The sequence below is a fragment of the Ctenocephalides felis genome, unplaced genomic scaffold, assembly GCF_003426905.1.
Source record: "Ctenocephalides felis isolate EL2017-DRISC unplaced genomic scaffold, ASM342690v1 CF-g0.4_SCAFFOLD_02967, whole genome shotgun sequence".
Lineage (NCBI taxonomy): Eukaryota > Metazoa > Arthropoda > Insecta > Siphonaptera > Pulicidae > Ctenocephalides > Ctenocephalides felis.
The window spans coordinates 7,501-27,533 of record NW_020539121.1 but is presented as its reverse complement, the minus strand read 5'-3'; the positions used below and the strand labels follow the sequence as shown (position 1 = coordinate 27,533).

At 37.3% G+C, this 20,033-nt stretch overlaps 37 non-coding genes across 37 annotated transcripts; all 37 read right to left on the bottom strand.

The window, feature by feature from the left end:
* Positions 1–238: 238 nt before the first annotated feature.
* Positions 239–312, bottom strand: Trnai-aau. The gene has a single exon. It is a non-coding gene; the product is annotated as a tRNA-Ile (tRNA).
* Positions 313–399: 87 nt separating this feature from the next.
* On the bottom strand, positions 400–473 carry Trnai-aau. Its single transcript has one exon. It is a non-coding gene; the product is annotated as a tRNA-Ile (tRNA).
* Positions 474–721: 248 nt separating this feature from the next.
* Positions 722–795, bottom strand: Trnai-aau. The gene has a single exon. It is a non-coding gene; the product is annotated as a tRNA-Ile (tRNA).
* Positions 796–1,042: 247 nt separating this feature from the next.
* Trnai-aau lies at positions 1,043–1,116 on the bottom strand. The gene has a single exon. It is a non-coding gene; the product is annotated as a tRNA-Ile (tRNA).
* A 245-nt stretch (positions 1,117–1,361) lies between these two features.
* Trnai-aau lies at positions 1,362–1,435 on the bottom strand. The gene has a single exon. It is a non-coding gene; the product is annotated as a tRNA-Ile (tRNA).
* Positions 1,436–1,625: 190 nt separating this feature from the next.
* Positions 1,626–1,699, bottom strand: Trnai-aau. The gene has a single exon. It is a non-coding gene; the product is annotated as a tRNA-Ile (tRNA).
* An 87-nt stretch (positions 1,700–1,786) lies between these two features.
* Positions 1,787–1,860, bottom strand: Trnai-aau. Its single transcript has one exon. It is a non-coding gene; the product is annotated as a tRNA-Ile (tRNA).
* An 87-nt stretch (positions 1,861–1,947) lies between these two features.
* Positions 1,948–2,021, bottom strand: Trnai-aau. Its single transcript has one exon. It is a non-coding gene; the product is annotated as a tRNA-Ile (tRNA).
* An 86-nt stretch (positions 2,022–2,107) lies between these two features.
* Trnai-aau lies at positions 2,108–2,181 on the bottom strand. Its single transcript has one exon. It is a non-coding gene; the product is annotated as a tRNA-Ile (tRNA).
* Positions 2,182–2,268: 87 nt separating this feature from the next.
* On the bottom strand, positions 2,269–2,342 carry Trnai-aau. The gene has a single exon. It is a non-coding gene; the product is annotated as a tRNA-Ile (tRNA).
* Positions 2,343–2,428: 86 nt separating this feature from the next.
* On the bottom strand, positions 2,429–2,502 carry Trnai-aau. The gene has a single exon. It is a non-coding gene; the product is annotated as a tRNA-Ile (tRNA).
* An 87-nt stretch (positions 2,503–2,589) lies between these two features.
* Trnai-aau lies at positions 2,590–2,663 on the bottom strand. Its single transcript has one exon. It is a non-coding gene; the product is annotated as a tRNA-Ile (tRNA).
* An 83-nt stretch (positions 2,664–2,746) lies between these two features.
* On the bottom strand, positions 2,747–2,820 carry Trnai-aau. The gene has a single exon. It is a non-coding gene; the product is annotated as a tRNA-Ile (tRNA).
* Positions 2,821–2,907: 87 nt separating this feature from the next.
* Positions 2,908–2,981, bottom strand: Trnai-aau. The gene has a single exon. It is a non-coding gene; the product is annotated as a tRNA-Ile (tRNA).
* Positions 2,982–3,227: 246 nt separating this feature from the next.
* On the bottom strand, positions 3,228–3,301 carry Trnai-aau. Its single transcript has one exon. It is a non-coding gene; the product is annotated as a tRNA-Ile (tRNA).
* Positions 3,302–3,546: 245 nt separating this feature from the next.
* On the bottom strand, positions 3,547–3,620 carry Trnai-aau. Its single transcript has one exon. It is a non-coding gene; the product is annotated as a tRNA-Ile (tRNA).
* An 85-nt stretch (positions 3,621–3,705) lies between these two features.
* Trnai-aau lies at positions 3,706–3,779 on the bottom strand. The gene has a single exon. It is a non-coding gene; the product is annotated as a tRNA-Ile (tRNA).
* Positions 3,780–4,027: 248 nt separating this feature from the next.
* On the bottom strand, positions 4,028–4,101 carry Trnai-aau. The gene has a single exon. It is a non-coding gene; the product is annotated as a tRNA-Ile (tRNA).
* A 246-nt stretch (positions 4,102–4,347) lies between these two features.
* Trnai-aau lies at positions 4,348–4,421 on the bottom strand. The gene has a single exon. It is a non-coding gene; the product is annotated as a tRNA-Ile (tRNA).
* Positions 4,422–4,507: 86 nt separating this feature from the next.
* On the bottom strand, positions 4,508–4,581 carry Trnai-aau. Its single transcript has one exon. It is a non-coding gene; the product is annotated as a tRNA-Ile (tRNA).
* Positions 4,582–4,667: 86 nt separating this feature from the next.
* Trnai-aau lies at positions 4,668–4,741 on the bottom strand. The gene has a single exon. It is a non-coding gene; the product is annotated as a tRNA-Ile (tRNA).
* Positions 4,742–4,829: 88 nt separating this feature from the next.
* On the bottom strand, positions 4,830–4,903 carry Trnai-aau. The gene has a single exon. It is a non-coding gene; the product is annotated as a tRNA-Ile (tRNA).
* Positions 4,904–4,990: 87 nt separating this feature from the next.
* On the bottom strand, positions 4,991–5,064 carry Trnai-aau. The gene has a single exon. It is a non-coding gene; the product is annotated as a tRNA-Ile (tRNA).
* An 86-nt stretch (positions 5,065–5,150) lies between these two features.
* Positions 5,151–5,224, bottom strand: Trnai-aau. The gene has a single exon. It is a non-coding gene; the product is annotated as a tRNA-Ile (tRNA).
* Positions 5,225–5,310: 86 nt separating this feature from the next.
* On the bottom strand, positions 5,311–5,384 carry Trnai-aau. Its single transcript has one exon. It is a non-coding gene; the product is annotated as a tRNA-Ile (tRNA).
* A 248-nt stretch (positions 5,385–5,632) lies between these two features.
* Positions 5,633–5,706, bottom strand: Trnai-aau. Its single transcript has one exon. It is a non-coding gene; the product is annotated as a tRNA-Ile (tRNA).
* A 247-nt stretch (positions 5,707–5,953) lies between these two features.
* Positions 5,954–6,027, bottom strand: Trnai-aau. The gene has a single exon. It is a non-coding gene; the product is annotated as a tRNA-Ile (tRNA).
* An 87-nt stretch (positions 6,028–6,114) lies between these two features.
* Positions 6,115–6,188, bottom strand: Trnai-aau. Its single transcript has one exon. It is a non-coding gene; the product is annotated as a tRNA-Ile (tRNA).
* Positions 6,189–6,275: 87 nt separating this feature from the next.
* On the bottom strand, positions 6,276–6,349 carry Trnai-aau. Its single transcript has one exon. It is a non-coding gene; the product is annotated as a tRNA-Ile (tRNA).
* An 86-nt stretch (positions 6,350–6,435) lies between these two features.
* On the bottom strand, positions 6,436–6,509 carry Trnai-aau. Its single transcript has one exon. It is a non-coding gene; the product is annotated as a tRNA-Ile (tRNA).
* A 409-nt stretch (positions 6,510–6,918) lies between these two features.
* Positions 6,919–6,992, bottom strand: Trnai-aau. The gene has a single exon. It is a non-coding gene; the product is annotated as a tRNA-Ile (tRNA).
* Positions 6,993–7,238: 246 nt separating this feature from the next.
* Positions 7,239–7,312, bottom strand: Trnai-aau. The gene has a single exon. It is a non-coding gene; the product is annotated as a tRNA-Ile (tRNA).
* Positions 7,313–7,557: 245 nt separating this feature from the next.
* On the bottom strand, positions 7,558–7,631 carry Trnai-aau. The gene has a single exon. It is a non-coding gene; the product is annotated as a tRNA-Ile (tRNA).
* Positions 7,632–7,879: 248 nt separating this feature from the next.
* On the bottom strand, positions 7,880–7,953 carry Trnai-aau. Its single transcript has one exon. It is a non-coding gene; the product is annotated as a tRNA-Ile (tRNA).
* Positions 7,954–8,040: 87 nt separating this feature from the next.
* Positions 8,041–8,114, bottom strand: Trnai-aau. Its single transcript has one exon. It is a non-coding gene; the product is annotated as a tRNA-Ile (tRNA).
* Positions 8,115–8,201: 87 nt separating this feature from the next.
* On the bottom strand, positions 8,202–8,275 carry Trnai-aau. Its single transcript has one exon. It is a non-coding gene; the product is annotated as a tRNA-Ile (tRNA).
* A 731-nt stretch (positions 8,276–9,006) lies between these two features.
* On the bottom strand, positions 9,007–9,080 carry Trnai-aau. Its single transcript has one exon. It is a non-coding gene; the product is annotated as a tRNA-Ile (tRNA).
* Positions 9,081–20,033: the final 10,953 nt, after the last annotated feature.

The following is a 20,033-nucleotide window of genomic DNA, read 5'->3' as shown; positions in this document are numbered from 1 at the left end:
TGCTTCACATGAGCAATTGATCGACACGACCTTACAAACAATGAACTCTTAAATTATTTACGCTTGAAGTAAAATTTGTGGGCCATGAGGGGATCGAACTCGCGACCTTCGCGTTATTAGCACGACGCTCTAACCAACTGAGCTAATGGGCCTAACGAATGCTTCACATGAGCAATTGATCGACACGACCTTACAAACAATAAACTCTTACAATTATTTACGCTTACAATAAAATTTGTGGCCCATGAGGGGATCGAACCCGCGACCTTCGCGTTATTAGCACGACGCTCTAACCAACTGAGCTAATGGGCCTTAACGAATGCTTCACATGAGCAATTGATCGACACGACCTTACAAACAATAAACTCTTACAATTATTTACGCTTACAATAAAATTTGTGGCCCATGAGGGGATCGAACCCGCGACCTTCGCGTTATTAGCACGACGCTCTAACCAACTGAGCTAATGGGCCTTAACGAATGCTTCACATGAGCAATTGATCGACACGACCTTACAAACAATGAACTCTTAAAATTATTTACGCTTGAAGTAAAATTTGTGGCCCATGAGGGGATCGAACTCGCGACCTTCGCGTTATTAGCACGACGCTCTAACCAACTGAGCTAATGGGCCTTAACGAATGCTTCACATGAGCAATTGATCGACACGACCTTACAAACAATAAACTCTTACAATTATTTACGCTTACAATAAAATTTGTGGCCCATGAGGGGATCGAACCCGCGACCTTCGCGTTATTAGCACGACGCTCTAACCAACTGAGCTAATGGGCCTTAACGAATGCTTCACATGAGCAATTGATCGACACGACCTTACAAACAATAAACTCTTAAATTATTTACGCTTGAAGTAAAATTTGTGGCCCATGAGGGGATCGAACTCGCGACCTTCGCGTTATTAGCACGACGCTCTAACCAACTGAGCTAATGGGCCTTAACGAATGCTTCACATGAGCAATTGATCGACACGACCTTACAAACAATGAACTCTTACAATTATTTACGCTTACAATAAAATTTGTGGCCCATGAGGGGATCGAACCCGCGACCTTCGCGTTATTAGCACGACGCTCTAACCAACTGAGCTAATGGGCCTTAACGAATGCTTCACATGAGCAATTGATCGACACGACCTTACAAACAATAACTCTTAAATTATTTACGCTTACAATAAAATTTGTGGCCATGAGGGGATCGAACCCGCGACCTTCGCGTTATTAGCACGACGCTCTAACCAACTGAGCTAATGGGCCTTAACGAATGCTTCACATGAGCAATTGATCGACACGACCTTACAAACAATGAACTCTTAAAATTATTTACGCTTGAAGTAAAATTTGTGGCCCATGAGGGGATCGAACCCGCGACCTTCGCGTTATTAGCACGACGCTCTAACCAACTGAGCTAATGGGCCTTAACGAATGCTTCACATGAGCAATTGATCGACACGACCTTACAAACGACTCTTACAATTCGCGTTATTAGCACGACGCTCTAACCAACTGAGCTAATGGGCCTTAACGAATGCTTCACATGAGCAATTGATCGACACGACCTTACAAACAATAAACTCTTACAATTATTTACGCTTACAATAAAATTTGTGGCCCATGAGGGGATCGAACCCGCGACCTTCGCGTTATTAGCACGACGCTCTAACCAACTGAGCTAATGGGCCTTAACGAATGCTTCACATGAGCAATTGATCGACACGACCTTACAAACAATGAACTCTTAAAATTATTTACGCTTGAAGTAAAATTTGTGGCCCATGAGGGGATCGAACCCGCGACCTTCGCGTTATTAGCACGACGCTCTAACCAACTGAGCTAATGGGCCTTAACGAATGCTTCACATGAGCAATTGATCGACACGACCTTACAAACAATAAACTCTTAAAATTATTTACGCTTACAGTAAAATTTGTGGCCCATGAGGGGATCGAACCCGCGACCTTCGCGTTATTAGCACGACGCTCTAACCAACTGAGCTAATGGGCCTTAACGAATGCTTCACATGAGCAATTGATCGACACGACCTTACAAACAATGAACTCTTAAAATTATTTACGCTTGAATAAAATTTGTGGCCCATGAGGGGATCGAACCCGCGACCTTCGCGTTATTAGCACGACGCTCTAACCAACTGAGCTAATGGGCCTTAACGAATGCTTCACATGAGCAATTGATCGACACGACCTTACAAACAATAAACTCTTACAATTATTTACGCTTACAATAAAATTTGTGGCCCATGAGGGGATCGAACCCGCGACCTTCGCGTTATTAGCACGACGCTCTAACCAACTGAGCTAATGGGCCTTAACGAATGCTTCACATGAGCAATTGATCGACACGACCTTACAAACAATAAACTCTTAAAATTATTTACGCTTGAATAAAATTTGTGGCCCATGAGGGGATCGAACCCGCGACCTTCGCGTTATTAGCACGACGCTCTAACCAACTGAGCTAATGGGCCTTAACGAATGCTTCACATGAGCAATTGATCGACACGACCTTACAAACAATGAACTCTTACAATTATTTACGCTTACAATAAAATTTGTGGCCCATGAGGGGATCGAACCCGCGACCTTCGCGTTATTAGCACGACGCTCTAACCAACTGAGCTAATGGGCCTTAACGAATGCTTCACATGAGCAATTGATCGACACGACCTTACAAACAACTCTTACAATTATTTACGCTTACAATAAAATTTGTGGCCCATGAGGGGATCGAACCCGCGACCTTCGCGTTATTAGCACGACGCTCTAACCAACTGAGCTAATGGGCCTTAACGAATGCTTCACATGAGCAATTGATCGACACGACCTTACAAACAATGAACTCTTAAAATTATTTACGCTTGAAGTAAAATTTGTGGCCCATGAGGGGATCGAACCCGCGACCTTCGCGTTATTAGCACGACGCTCTAACCAACTGAGCTAATGGGCCTTAACGAATGCTTCACATGAGCAATTGATCGACACGACCTTACAAACAATGAACTCTTAAAATTATTTACGCTTGAAGTAAAATTTGTGGCCATGAGGGGATCGAACTCGCGACCTTCGCGTTATTAGCACGACGCTCTAACCAACTGAGCTAATGGGCCTTAACGAATGCTTCACATGAGCAATTGATCGACACGCCTTACAAACAATAAACTCTTACAATTATTTACGCTTACAATAAAATTTGTGGCCCATGAGGGGATCGAACCCGCGACCTTCGCGTTATTAGCACGACGCTCTAACCAACTGAGCTAATGGGCCTTAACGAATGCTTCACATGAGCAATTGATCGACACGACCTTACAAACAATACTCTTAAAATTATTTACGCTTGAAGTAAAATTTGTGGGCCATGAGGGGATCGAACTCGCGACCTTCGCGTTATTAGCACGACGCTCTAACCAACTGAGCTAATGGGCCTTAACGAATGCTTCACATGAGCAATTGATCGACGCGACCTTACAAACAATAACTCTTACAATTATTTACGCTTACAATAAAATTTGTGGCCCATGAGGGGATCGAACCCGCGACCTTCGCGTTATTAGCACGACGCTCTAACCAACTGAGCTAATGGGCCTTAACGAATGCTTCACATGAGCAATTGATCGACACGCCTTACAAACAATAACTCTTACAATTATTTACGCTTACAATAAAATTTGTGGCCCATGAGGGGATCGAACCCGCGACCTTCGCGTTATTAGCACGACGCTCTAACCAACTGAGCTAATGGGCCTTAACGAATGCTTCACATGAGCAATTGATCGACACGACCTTACAAACAATGAACTCTTAAAATTATTTACGCTTGAAGTAAAATTTGTGGCCCATGAGGGGATCGAACTCGCGACCTTCGCGTTATTAGCACGACGCTCTAACCAACTGAGCTAATGGGCCTTAACGAATGCTTCACATGAGCAATTGATCGACACGACCTTACAAACAATAAACTCTTACAATTATTTACGCTTACAATAAAATTTGTGGCCCATGAGGGGATCGAACCCGCGACCTTCGCGTTATTAGCACGACGCTCTAACCAACTGAGCTAATGGGCCTTAACGAATGCTTCACATGAGCAATTGATCGACACGACCTTACAAACAATAACTCTTAAAATTATTTACGCTTGAAGTAAAATTTGTGGCCATGAGGGGATCGAACTCGCGACCTTCGCGTTATTAGCACGACGCTCTAACCAACTGAGCTAATGGGCCTCGACAAATGCTTCACATGAGCAATTGATCGACACGACCTTACAAACAATGAACTCTTACAATTATTTACGCTTACAATAAAATTTGTGGCCCATGAGGGGATCGAACCCGCGACCTTCGCGTTATTAGCACGACGCTCTAACCAACTGAGCTAATGGGCCTTAACGAATGCTTCACATGAGCAATTGATCGACACGACCTTACAAACAATAAACTCTTAAATTATTTACGCTTACAATAAAATTTGTGGCCCATGAGGGGATCGAACCCGCGACCTTCGCGTTATTAGCACGACGCTCTAACCAACTGAGCTAATGGGCCTTAACGAATGCTTCACATGAGCAATTGATCGACACGACCTTACAAACAATGAACTCTTAAATTATTTACGCTTGAAGTAAAATTTGTGGCCCATGAGGGGATCGAACCCGCGACCTTCGCGTTATTAGCACGACGCTCTAACCAACTGAGCTAATGGGCCTTAACGAATGCTTCACATGAGCAATTGATCGACACGACCTTACAAACAATGAACTCTTACAATTATTTACGCTTACAAAATAAAATTGTGGCCCATGAGGGGATCGAACCCGCGACCTTCGCGTTATTAGCACGACGCTCTAACCAACTGAGCTAATGGGCCTTAACGAATGCTTCACATGAGCAATTGATCGACGCGGCCTTACAAACAATAAACTCTTACAATTATTTACGCTTACAATAAAATTTGTGGCCCATGAGGGGATCGAACCCGCGACCTTCGCGTTATTAGCACGACGCTCTAACCAACTGAGCTAATGGGCCTTAACGAATGCTTCACATGAGCAATTGATCGACACGACCTTACAAACAATGAACTCTTAAATTATTTACGCTTGAAGTAAAATTTGTGGCCCATGAGGGGATCGAACCCGCGACCTTCGCGTTATTAGCACGACGCTCTAACCAACTGAGCTAATGGGCCTTAACGAATGCTTCACATGAGCAATTGATCGACACGACCTTACAAACAATGAACTCTTAAATTATTTACGCTTACAATAAAATTTGTGGCCCATGAGGGGATCGAACCCGCGACCTTCGCGTTATTAGCACGACGCTCTAACCAACTGAGCTAATGGGCCTTAGCGAACGCTTGACATGAGCAATTGATCGACACGACCTTACAAACAATGAACTCTTAAAATTATTTACGCTTGAAGTAAAATTTGTGGCCCATGAGGGGATCGAACTCGCGACCTTCGCGTTATTAGCACGACGCTCTAACCAACTGAGCTAATGGGCCTTAACGAATGCTTCACATGAGCAATTGATCGACGCGGCCTTACAAACAATAAACTCTTACAATTATTTACGCTTACAATAAAATTTGTGGCCCATGAGGGGATCGAACCCGCGACCTTCGCGTTATTAGCACGACGCTCTAACCAACTGAGCTAATGGGCCTTAACGAATGCTTCACATGAGCAATTGATCGACACGACCTTACAAACAATAACTCTTAAAATTATTTACGCTTGAAGTAAAATTTGTGGGCCATGAGGGGATCGAACTCGCGACCTTCGCGTTATTAGCACGACGCTCTAACCAACTGAGCTAATGGGCCTCGACAAATGCTTCACATGAGCAATTGATCGACACGACCTTACAAACAATGAACTCTTACAATTATTTACGCTTACAATAAAATTTGTGGCCCATGAGGGGATCGAACCCGCGACCTTCGCGTTATTAGCACGACGCTCTAACCAACTGAGCTAATGGGCCTTAACGAATGCTTCACATGAGCAATTGATCGACACGACCTTACAAACAATAAACTCTTATAATTATTTACGCTTACAATAAAATTTGTGGCCCATGAGGGGATCGAACCCGCGACCTTCGCGTTATTAGCACGACGCTCTAACCAACTGAGCTAATGGGCCTTAGCGAACGCTTGACATGAGCAATTGATCGACACGACCTTACAAACAATGAACTCTTAAAATTATTTACGCTTGAAGTAAAATTTGTGGCCCATGAGGGGATCGAACCCGCGACCTTCGCGTTATTAGCACGACGCTCTAACCAACTGAGCTAATGGGCCTTAACGAATGCTTCACATGAGCAATTGATCGACACGACCTTACAAACAATGAACTCTTAAATTATTTACGCTTACAATAAAATTTGTGGCCCATGAGGGGATCGAACCCGCGACCTTCGCGTTATTAGCACGACGCTCTAACCAACTGAGCTAATGGGCCTTAACGAATGCTTCACATGAGCAATTGATCGACACGACCTTACAAACAATAAACTCTTAAAATTATTTACGCTTGAAGTAAAATTTGTGGGCCATGAGGGGATCGAACTCGCGACCTTCGCGTTATTAGCACGACGCTCTAACCAACTGAGCTAATGGGCCTTAACGAATGCTTCACATGAGCAATTGATCGACACGACCTTACAACAATGAACTCTTACATTATTTACGCTTACAATAAAATTTGTGGGCCCATGAGGGGATCGAACCCCGCGACCTTCGCGTTATTAGCACGATGCTCTAACCAACTGAGCTAATGGGCCTTAACGAATGCTTCACATGAGCAATTGATCGACGCGGCCTTACAAACAATAAACTCTTACAATTATTTACGCTTACAATAAAATTTGTGGCCCATGAGGGGATCGAACCCGCGACCTTCGCGTTATTAGCACGACGCTCTAACCAACTGAGCTAATGGGCCTTAACGAATGCTTCACATGAGCAATTGATCGACACGACCTTACAAACAATAAACTCTTACAATTATTTACGCTGAAGTAAAATTTGTGGGCCCATGAGGGGATCGAACTCGCGACCTTCGCGTTATTAGCACGACGCTCTAACCAACTGAGCTAATGGGCCTCGACAAATGCTTCACATGAGCAATGATCGACACGACCTTACAAACAATGAACTCTTACAATTATTACGCTTACAATAAAATTTGTGGCCCATGAGGGGATCGAACCCGCGACCTTCGCGTTATTAGCACGACGCTCTAACCAACTGAGCTAATGGGCCTTACGAACGCTTGACATGAGCAATTGATCGACACGACCTTACAAAACAATGAACTCTTAAATTATTTACGCTTGAAGTAAAATTCGTGGCCCGTGAGGGGATCGAACTCGCGACCTTCGCGTTATTACCACGACTCTAACCAACTGAGCTAATGGGCCTTAACGAATGCTTCACATGAGCAATTGATCGACGCGGCCTTACAAACAATAAACTCTTACAATTATTTACGCTTACAATAAAATTTGTGGCCCATGAGGGGATCGAACCCGCGACCTTCGCGTTATTAGCACGACGCTCTAACCAACTGAGCTAATGGGCCTTAACGAATGCTTCACATGAGCAATTGATCGACGCGGCCTTACAAACAATAAACTCTTACAATTATTTACGCTTACAATAAAATTTGTGGCCCATGAGGGGATCGAAACCGCGACCTTCGCGTTATTAGCACGACGCTCTAACCAACTGAGCTAATGGGCCTTAACGAATGCTTCACATGAGCAATTGATCGACACGACCTTACAAACAATGAACTCTTAAAATTATTTACGCTTGAAGTAAAATTTGTGGCCCATGAGGGGATCGAACCCGCGACCTTCGCGTTATTAGCACGACGCTCTAACCAACTGAGCTAATGGGCCTTAACGAGTGCTTCACATGAGCAATTGATTGACACAACCTTACAAACAATGAACTCTTACAATTATTTACGCTTACAATAAAATTTGTGGCCCATGAGGGGATCGAACCCGCGACCTTCGCGTTATTAGCACGACGCTCTAACCAACTGAGCTAATGGGCCTTAACGAGTGCTTCACATGAGCAATTGATCGACGCGGCCTTACAAACAATAAACTCTTACAATTATTTACGCTTACAATAAAATTTGTGGCCCATGAGGGGATCGAACCCGCGACCTTCGCGTTATTAGCACGACGCTCTAACCAACTGAGCTAATGGGCCTTAACGAATGCTTCACATGAGCAATTGATCGACACGACCTTACAAACAATAAACTCTTAAAATTATTTACGCTTGAAGTAAAATTTGTGGGCCATGAGGGGATCGAACTCGCGACCTTCGCGTTATTAGCACGACGCTCTAACCAACTGAGCTAATGGGCCTCGACAAATGCTTCACATGAGCAATTGATCGACACGACCTTACAAACAATGAACTCTTACAATTATTTACGCTTACAATAAAATTTGTGGCCCATGAGGGGATCGAACCCGCGACCTTCGCGTTATTAGCACGACGCTCTAACCATCTGAGCTAATGGGCCTTAACAAATGCTTCACATGAGCAATTGATCGACACGACCTTACAAACAATAAACTCTTATAATTATTTACGCTTACAATAAAATTTGTGGCCCATGAGGGGATCGAACCCGCGACCTTCGCGTTATTAGCACGACGCTCTAACCAACTGAACTAATGGGCCTCAGCGAACGCTTGACATGAGCAATTGATCGACACGACCTTACAAACAATGAACTCTTAAAATTATTTACGCTTGAAGTAAAATTTGTGGCCCATGAGGGGATCGAACCCGCGACCTTCGCGTTATTAGCACGACGCTCTAACCAACTGAGCTAATGGGCTTTAACGAATGCTTCACATGAGCAATTGATCGACGCGGCCTTACAAACAATAAAGTCTTACAATTATTTACGCTTACAATAAAATTTGTGGCCCATGAGGGGATCGAACCCGCGACCTTCGCGTTATTAGCACGACGCTCTAACCAACTGAGCTAATGGGCCTTAACGAATGCTTTATATGAGCAATTGATCGACACGACCTTACAAACAATGAACTCTTAAAATTATTTACGCTTGAATTAAAATTTGTGGCCCATGAGGGGATCGGACTCGCGACCTTCGCGTTATTAGCACGACGCTCTAACCAACTGAGCTAATGGGCCTCGACAAATGCTTCACATGAGCAATTGATCGAGACGACCTTACAAACAATGAACTCTTACAATTATTTACGCTTAAAATAAAATTTGTGGCCGATGAGGGGATCGAACCCGCGACCTACGCATTAATTAAATTAAAAATTACAAAACATCCTATAAAGCAAGTAAATAACGTATAATTTAAAGTTATATTCAGATATCATGAAAAATAAAAGAGCTCAAAACCAAAAAAATTACCAATACATGGTCTTTTATCTCCTGATAGCGGCGTCATCAGGATTAAGATGATGACTCATCACACATCCTTTGCGTTCTACTTTTAGATAAAATCGTTAAAACGTTCTATTAGTTCTATTAAACTATTTTTTTGCGATAATTATGCTAAACTTTTATACTCGAGGACTAAGCGTCGCTCTACCCTGTAGCAAAATAATTAAAATTTATTTATTTTATAGTTACAACAAATTTAACTTGGATAAAATTATTTAAGTAACTGAAATGCATAAATACACCTTCAATTTTTCAATGAATATTTTCGAAATATTCACACTATCCAGCACTTTGAAATCATAAATTTACTTCTCACGTGTACATTCTCGTTAAATTGTACCATTTACATAATATAATGAAAAACAAAAATAACACTGAGCAAAATATAAAATAGCACAAATATTAATGAATAATAATTAACTATGTTAAATTGTTTTAGTTAACTTTATAACTTTATAATAATAATACATTAAGTTTATAATGTATTTAAAATTACAATAAATATTTATGTAATAAATCCAATGAGAAATATTTTTTATATAAAAATCAATACCTGCTTAACTTCATGAAAAATCACATTTAGCACTATAATCAATTATATTGTTGTCATATAATGTAGTACATGTCAGGATTTATTGAGATCTGTTAAGTGGTAAATTCATTTTATGTATTGATTTGAAGCAAATTTTTGTTTGAATATAGTTTAATCCATATAACATTAAATATTGTTTCATTCTACTTGACAGAAATTTATTATTGGTTTGCTATTTGTTAACTCATTATGCTAGTTATTAAAATCGACAAAAATAGATAATACTTCAAAACTTCATATTAGTATGGCCTACTACAAAAATGAATTTATTTGAATCATTTAGTTTTGTATAATATGTTTGCTTTTATGTCTACTTTACTGCCACTTTTTTTTGAAAAACCTACCACTAATTTTATTTCATTATAATTAATTTTATTTATTCATTGATTCCATATTTGTTAATAAACTTTCCGTCATCCGCCGTCATTTTACTAACTTTAATTCTCATTATTAATTTCGACTCAATTATGAAACGTGATAGAATAATGTTGCCTAAGAAATGAATAATTATGTAATCCCAAGAATTCTAAATTGAGTTATTAACTCTATGTACACAATAATTTTAGAAATTTTTGATTAAATGATAACATTTGCATATAGCGTGTTCGATAATAAATATTCTTATCATAAACTACAAATATTATCATCTTCTTCGCTTGAATTTGCCATTGCATATTACAACTAGCCCCAAAGTTTTGATACATCTGACCCCAGTAGTAATTATTTACATTTTTTTTTTTTTTTTTTTACAATTTATTTTTGTTAATCAAGACTTTAATGTCTTATTTACAAAATTGATATGAGCAAAAAAAAATACAAAAAAAACAAAAAATGCAATACATTGAATATAAAATGAAAAAAGTTGAAATAAAATTAAATTAAAACAGTAATACAAAAATAATAACATAAATGAACGATGACGTGATGATGTATGCCGCGTACTACGTCAGGACGCGTGCAGACATTGGGCTAGGAGTTTGGTAGATCGGAAGGCCATTTCTTGCTCAATCTTCTTATCGGTCTCTGAATCGCTTGAATTGTAGGATTTGTATGCTGGATTAATTTGTTGTTGAAAGATGAACTTCTAATCTTGATCATTTCGTTGACTGTTGAGATTTTCAAATCCTTATGTAGGCAAAAATTCGAAATATACCAAGGCGCATTAGTAAGGATACGCAGAATTTTATTCTGGCACCTTTGAATGATGTTTATGTTAGATTTGCAAGAGCAACCCCATAGTTCGATTCCATAAGTCCAAATGGGCACTATGATAGTTTTATACAAAAGTACCTTGTTATCGAGAGAGATTTCAGATTTCCTCCCAAAAAGCCAGTAAAAATCTTTTATTTTCAGTTGGATTTGTTTCTTTTTATATTCAATGTGCGTTCTCCATGTCAATTTCGAATCAATGTGCATGCCTAAATATTTAACAGAATTGCATAGTGGAATTATTGAATTGTTCATGATGATAGGTGGACTGTTGTGATGTTTTAGAGAAACAATTATGTGCTGAGATTTTTCGATATTGATTTTGATATTCCAATCTAAAAACCATTTTTCGAGACTAGATAAATAATTTTGTAACTGACAAGTTGCTGTTCTAATATCGGAATTGCATGAAATAATTGCTATGTCATCGGCGTAAGTGCATATGGTTAGAAGATCATCAGTGGGCATATCGTTTGTGAAAAGAAGATAAAGTACAGGCTTAGCACACTGCCCTGTGGTACCCCGCATTCTATATTTCTGATGCTCGAAGTCACATCTTTAATTTTGATTCTAAATTTTCTATTAAGCAAATATGAGCTTAAGATATTGAAGTAGTTTGGAAAAGTTGTTTTGATTTTATATAGGAGTCCTGAATGCCAAACCTTATCAAAAGCCTGACTGACATCTAAGAATACGGCTACGCTGTGTTCCTTTCTATTCATGGCTTCAAGAATACGAGACACCGTTCTGTTGCATTGTTGAATTGTAGAGTGATTTTTTCTGAAGCCAAACTGATGGTGAGGAATCCAACTATCATTCGGATGATCTTCTGACAATCTCTGCAACAAAAGTCTCTCTAAATTTTCGATAATATCGATAAAAGACTGATAGGACGGTATGAACTAGCAGTGTGATGGTTTTTGTTTGGTTTAGCGATCATAATAATTTCTGCAGTCTTCCACGCTGTGGGCCAATAATTGTATTGAAGTATGGCGTTGAAAATATTTGTTATATATAAGATACCTTTTGTAGGCAATTCTTTTAACATCTTTGGAGTAATTTTATCCATACCTGGCGAAGATCTATTTTTTATCCTTTTTATTTCACATAAGACATCATTTGGTGAAAAATGTCCTAACGGTGTAGAATGTATGGGTTGATTTACGAAATTGTTAATTAAATTATTCTGGGAAATATTTCGAGCGCTAAAAATGCTACTTAGATGATCAGCAAATGCCTCCGCTTTTTCTTCGTTGCTTTTTGCCCAAATGAATCCGTTTTGGTTGGTTATTTTCAGAGGAGGGTTTTTGTTGTAGGGGTTTACTTTTGTTTCTGATTGGTTTCCATATGGAATTATCGTACCTATTTAACTGCAATATATACGATCTGAATGTACAATTCTTCCATTCTTTCATTTTTTTCCTCAGCGTGTTATTGAGATGATTAAGCGATGTCTTATCCGTTGGTAGATGAGAATGTTGCCAGGTTCGTCTTGCTCTTCGTTTCTGTGCAATTAGCTTCTTAATCTCTTGCGGAATTATTAGATTACCATTTCTTGGATTAATGTTCGGGGTGATCTGCTTGGTTGTTTCACGTACAATCTCAGAAAAATAATCTATATTATTTTCTATATCAATAACGCTTGTAGGCCTAGATTTTGGAAATAATTTTGAATCAAGTATGGATTTGAATTGAATCCAGTTAGAAAGATTGTTGTGTAGAATATGATTGTTGATAACTGGAGTAGGAAATGTGCTAAACGTCACAAGTATTGGAGAATGATCTGAAGAGAGATCGTAACTAGATTCAATATTGAGATTTGAAAGATCCATACCTTTCACAATAAAAAAATCTAAAAGGTCTGGAACTTTAGTAGGGTCAGAAGGCCAATAAGTTGGACTGCAAGTTGAAATAAAGGAGAGGTTATTTTGCCCTATGGCTGCATGAAGAATCTTTCCTTTGGCTGTAGTCAGTCTAGAACCCCAGGCAATATGTTTACAATTAAAGTCACCACCAATGATAAATTTATTACCTAATTGAGAGAAAAATGAAGAAAACTGAGCACAAGAAATTTTGAATCTTGGTGGACAATAAACAGCAGAAACACAAAAAATTATATAAATTTGTTTCAACAGAAATTTGAGTTGCTTGTAGAAAATCATCAGAAATATTTGGTAGAACGAAATGCTTTATATTATTTTTGATTAATATAGCCGAACCGCCGCGAGCCCTGCCACTTGGGTGATTTGAATTATAAGTAGTGTAGTTATAAATTTTGAAGTAGTTTTTTTCAGTGAAGTGAGTTTCTGAGATTAATAAGATATCTATTAAGTTTAACTTTAAAAAACATTCTACTTCATTTTTGTGAGGTATTAAACCGTTGGCATTCCATTCAGCAATTTTAATTATTTTTGCCATTGCTTTTGTTGTTGACTAACGTGGATAACATATTTATGATTATGGTGTTCTGTTGCAAAAGCTGATTGAAGATATTTTTAAATTCTAAAATAAGTGTTGCTAGAGAATCAGAATCAAGATTTGAAGGTGAATGATTAGAAGCAGAGTAATTGTTTTTTGCAATGTCTGCATAGGATGAATTTTGAATTGTTGGATTTAAGGCCGGAGAAATGTTGTTTATTTTATTATTAGAATTAGAATTATTAGAATTTTAAAATTTTGGTTATTTGGATTTGGATTTATGACTGATTGATTTACTGGAGTTTTGTTTCTTTGTTCTTTAATTTTTTGGAAGTATGAGCAACCGCGATAATTAGCTGGATGAGCACCGTCGCAAAAATAACAACATGCCGGAGCATTCGGATCTTTGGTACAAGCTTTAGTATTATGATGTCACCGCATTTTAGGCAAGCAAATGGTCTATTGCAGTATTTTTTGGTGTGATTAAAGAGTTGACAGCGAGTGCATTGTATAATGTTGTTGGACTTTCTCGGTGGTTCGACGCGTATTATGCAGTTGAATAATTTATAAATGTTATAAATATTTTTGTTATTTCTATTTGGTTCCAGATCAACAAAAAACATATTAAGAGGTTCTTTTGTTATTCTATGTCTAATATTTAGGATATTACGTACGACATGACCCTGTTTTAATAGTTCTAATTTAATTGCATCTGTGCTTGTCGAAAAGTGTACATTTCTAAGAACAACCCTATAAGCCTTCTCTTCTTTTAATTGATATGTATGATATACGGCATTAGTTACTTTTAGATGTCTGGATAAAGTTCGAAAATGGTCGACAGAATTACATAGAATTTTAAATGTATTGTTAGCTAAACTTCTCAGGAAATATTGATCATGCGGAATTATTACATTTAATTGACTAGACATATCATTAATATCGTCAACTCCGTAAATAAATATTGGAGGGGGCTTACTGACTGGGGCCGGTTTAACTAATTGTCATCATTAGCTGTTCTATTGTTGAAAGGGCCGAAAATTTGTTTTGAATTTTGACATCTATTCCTAATGGTTCAAATGAAGTTTTTCTTTTTTTGAAATTGACTACTTGCCATGAATTAGGAGGTTTCTTGACATCAGAATGTGGTTGAGTGAGGCTTGTAGATGCATATTACTAGATGATATTACTTCCTGTCTTGAGTCAGAAACTGATGAAGTTGAACGCAGCGAGACCTTTTCCGATGTAAACATATGGTCCGACCTTCTTCGCGAGGTATCTTGCTGTATTTGCTGGATCCAATAACGGTCTTTCGTAGTTTTGGGATTTCTGATGGTTTACTGTCCGATTCCATATTCGCTTCTATATCTTGATTGAAATGTAAGACATTTTTTGATTCCACAAACGCACATTAGAATCTCGATTATGTATGGTTTTTTGTAAGCAATTATTTAATTATCTGTACACTTTTGTAAGCTTTTCATGCAATTTTAATAAACCGTAAAATTCAATCTCATGTTTTTTATGAATGGCAAATTTGGTCCTAAGGCTAGAATATATTTATGTTATCTGGTATAATTGTCTCTGTTTTATTAATGAGCCATTTGTTCCAATCTAGTCTTACGTTTAACCATCTCATCATAAAATATTTTTCTTCTAACGACATCTATTTTTCAACTGGACCCTAATCCTTTCTTTCCTATCTGATTGAGTGACTTTACAATTTCAAGTGGTTTTCAAGTGGGAGAGAATACGAATACCGAAGACCGTTGGTATTAAAAGAGCAGCGTGCAGTGAACGACTTGTAATGAAAAACACAAAATGCTAATTTAGATTTCCATATTTAAAAAAATTTTTAATTATAACACACTGATGATGAGACAAACCTAGTCTCGAAACGTTTGTGAAAATTATTATTTAATAAATTAGTGCAAGAAGAGTGTTGTTTGTTCATATTTTCAAATTAATATCTATTATCCACTCAGAATACATTTGTTATATATATATATATATATATATATATATATATATATATATGTACATAAATTTAAAAAATATGCACGCATCATCTTGAAAAATTAGTTTAAAATCGCACTATAAATATGAGATGGCACTTAAAATATTTGTATTATAACAGAACTGCATCTGATTATGAGTAAAATGTACTAGCAAAAATCATGTCATTTTTAGGTTTTAATTTTTCACTCGAAATTTTTCAATAATAAAATTATCAAGTATTTTACCATTTTACAATTCTAATTAAATGCGTAAATTTATGATGAAATTTGTCAACATACTTTAGTACTTTTTTTAAAGGAGGGCCTCTTAAAATTGGCCGATTTTAAAAATTATAAATTTATAGTTCAACAAAAAGTCATAATTCTTGATAATTTGGGCAATAATGGTATTTTTAACCATAGTTAACCATAATAACCGAAAAATTGTCATAATTTCACAGAAGCATTAAGTTGCACTTAAAAGCTCATAATTTTCAAACAACGCGAAATAATTATCACCCCGTTTCGGCTTGACGTTAAGGTGTGAGCCAGGAGCCACCATATAATATATATATATATATATATATATATATATATTATATATATTAGGGTGGGCCGAATCATTATAGAAGTAAAATTAAGCGATATGGGCACCTTTTCATATGAAATATATGTGTTATTTAAATGAATTTTGACTTCAAAACCATATATCGCAAATAACTCTTTAGCCAGCGAAATTTTCAATAAAATACTGTTTTTAATAAGTTAATATATTAATTTAGGCATGTGAATAATTCAAATTGTGAGTTATATTTTGATTGATAGTTTGTACGGGGGTTTTTAAATCGGGTTTAGTTTGTTGTTATTTATTTCCATCAGAGTGCGCTAGTATTTTTTTATAATAATTCTCGAAGTTTCGAAAAGGATATATTAATGTGAAAAATTGGCATAAATCTTCATTCAGTTCTCCAGTTAGACGTGAAGTATCAATGGCGAATTCTTATTTAAATTCCGGCGCAAGTGCCAGTAATTTGAATCATATGCGCTCGCATGATCAAATTACATTTGGGGAAGCAAAAGAATTTACTGGAATAAATCTTCCGACAAGTATGGAAATTATCAGGTATTATTTTTATTTGGCCGAAATATCAAAAAAACAAAATAAAATGTTTTCATATAAAACATTTACTCCAAATGTGGTAACGAAATTGATTCAGACGTGGGAAAAAATTGATATTCCAATTATGGAGAAACGAAGTATCGCTAGAAAATTGAACCGATTGATTGATAAATATAAAAGTACAAATAAAAGCAAGTCTACCCAAGCATCATTTCAGGAGTTTGTAGAATCCACGAAAGAATTATTTTATATTGGAAAATGCAAATGTGATTTGCGAAGATTACTGTGTTCCTGTGGACTGATCCCAGAACATTTACAAGCGTTTATGATGGATCAACATAATGAGAGGAAATCTACGATACCAGAATATATTATAAAAATTGAAGATGAAGTATCAGAATCTACAATAACTAGCAATATTACTCCAGGTGAGACATATACTCCAGATGTTGATTTTGATTCTAAAAGCAGTTCGGAAAGTTCACAAAATACCTCTCATATAAAACGTGGTCCATATAGTCGAAGATATAAGGCTCCAAGCTATGCCTTAATGTGCGACAGATTTGCAATTTCTGATAGAGTTGGTTCTGGCGTGGTGACGGCAATCCTGCGTGACCTGGGCATAACGGATGATTGGGGCAATCCTGTCATTATGGATAAAAATAAAAGCGTTCGTGAGAGGCAGAAAAATAGGCAAGCTCTACACAAACGATATGATTCTTCTGAATTAATAGCATTTTCATTCGACGGCCGAAAAAATGATTCTATTACCATGGAAAAAATCGATAAGAAGTTTCACCCACGAATGATTAAAGAAGCGCATTTAGTTATTTTAAAGGAACCGAATGGCCAATTGTTGGGTTACACAAAATTGGAAAATGAAGATTCGGAAAGTAAAGTAATCAAATTGAACGAGTTTTTCGCCGATAAAGGAATAGCTCTCGATTCTTTGATAGGCATATGTTGCGATGGTGAACCAGCAAATACAGGCGTAAAAAATGGTATTTTACGTCGATTTGAAATTCAGTTAAACAGGCCACTGCATTGGTTTGTGTGTCTTCTCCACTTTAACGAACTTCCACTTCGCCATTTATTTAACTATTTGGAAAAATCATTGACCACTGGACCACGAACAAAAACTGGAATATTAAGCAAACAAATTGAAACATGCGAAAATATACCGGTGAGTTATAACATATTTACTATTTTTAATACCCTATGTTCAAATTCAATATAATTTATTTTTTCCTATATACTTCCAGCCGGTAAAAGACTTTGAAACAATCCCACTTGAAAATTTGGCTGATATAAGTCCTGCTGAATCGACAACTGACTCAAGTTATTTAATAAAAATAGCTAAAGCAGTTGCTTCTGGAGAAGTATCGACAGACTTAGCTAACATGAAACCAGGGCCAATAGCACATTCCCGTTGGCTCACGAAGGCTAGTAGGTTACTTCGGTTATATGTAACTACTAATAAGCCTTCCAAAAATTTGAAAATTCTGGCAAACTACGTAATGAAAGTATATATTCCAATGTACTTTAACATTAAATATTACAACTCTGTGGTGTATGGTAGTATATTATTTTATAAATTTATTAGCTGGACGCAATATTTAGACTCGAATTTGAGACAAATTGTGAACAATGTTGCTAAAGAAAACGCATACTATGCTCACTCAGAAAATATTTTATTAGCAATGTTGTTTGATAATAAAAAGGAAATACGAGATTCAGCTATAAGAAAAATCTTATATTACCGTAATAATGTGGAAGACCTGACGCAATTGAGAGATTACAAAACACCCGAAATAAATTTCGAATGCACCGACTATACTAATATGATAGATATGGATGATTATTCAAATATATCCGAACCAGCCTTTACGCTAAATATTCCTCATGAACATCTAGTACAATATCTACAAAGCAATGAGTGTCCATGGAGTGACCCTAAAATTCCGGTCCACATTCAGGGAACTGAGAGACATGTTCAATTACTGGCTAATGTATCAAAACGCGTATTAGAGCAAAATCGCGAAGGTGTTATGACAGCGACACTACTATCTCGTGAAAAGCATCCTCGACTGGAAAGCAAGCAAGATTTCAGATATTAATTTATTTAAATTGTATTAGCTAAATGTAAGAAATTTTATTTTAAATAAAAATGTAACTTAAAGAAATAAAAATGTTGTATTTAAACCATGTCATGTAAATAAATAATAGAATAAATATATGTCATTCCTAAAAAACCCAAAAACAATATTTTTCTTCAAAAGTAGTTTGACCTGTTTCGATGCATGATTCTAGGTTAGGCTTACTCGCAAATGTCCCCTAACAGTTTACTTGATGTAGTCTGATGTACCCGTAAGTTACTGATTTCAAAAAGCCGGAAAATGTTTTTAACCTGTTTCGATGCATGATTCTAGGTTAGGCTTACTCGCAAATGTCCCCTAACAGTTTACTTGATGTAGTCTGATGTACCCGTAAGTTACTGATTTCAAAAAGCCGGAAAATGTTTTTAACCTGTTTCGATGCATGATTCTAGGTTAGGCTTACTCGCAAATGTCCCCTAACAGTTTACTTGATGTAGTTGATGTACCCGTAAGTTACTGATTTCAAAAAGCCGGAAAATGTTTTTAACCTGTTCGATGCATGATTCTAGGTTAGGCTTACTCGCAAATGTCCCCTAACAGTTTACTTGATGTAGTCTGATGTACCCGTAAGTTACTGATTTCAAAAAGCCGAAAAATGTTTTTAACCTGTTTCGATGCATGATTCTAGGTTAGGCTTACTCGCAAATGTCCCTAACAGTTTACTTGATGTAGTCTGATGTACCCGTAAGTTACTGATTTCAAAAAGCCGGAAAATGTTTTTAACCTGTTTCGATGCATGATTCTAGGTTAGGCTTACTCGCAAATGTCCCCTAACAGTTTACTTGATGTAGTCTGATGTACCCGTAAGTTACTGATTTCAAAAAGCCGGAAAATGTTTTTAACCTGTTTCGATGCATGATTCTAGGTTAGGCTTACTCGCAAATGTCCCCTAACAGTTTACTTGATGTAGTCTGATGTACCCGTAAGTTACTGATTTCAAAAAGCCGGAAAAATGTTTTTAACCTGTTTCGATGCATGATTCTAGGTTAGGCTTCCTCGCAAATGTCCCCTAACAGTTTACTTGATGTAGTCTGAT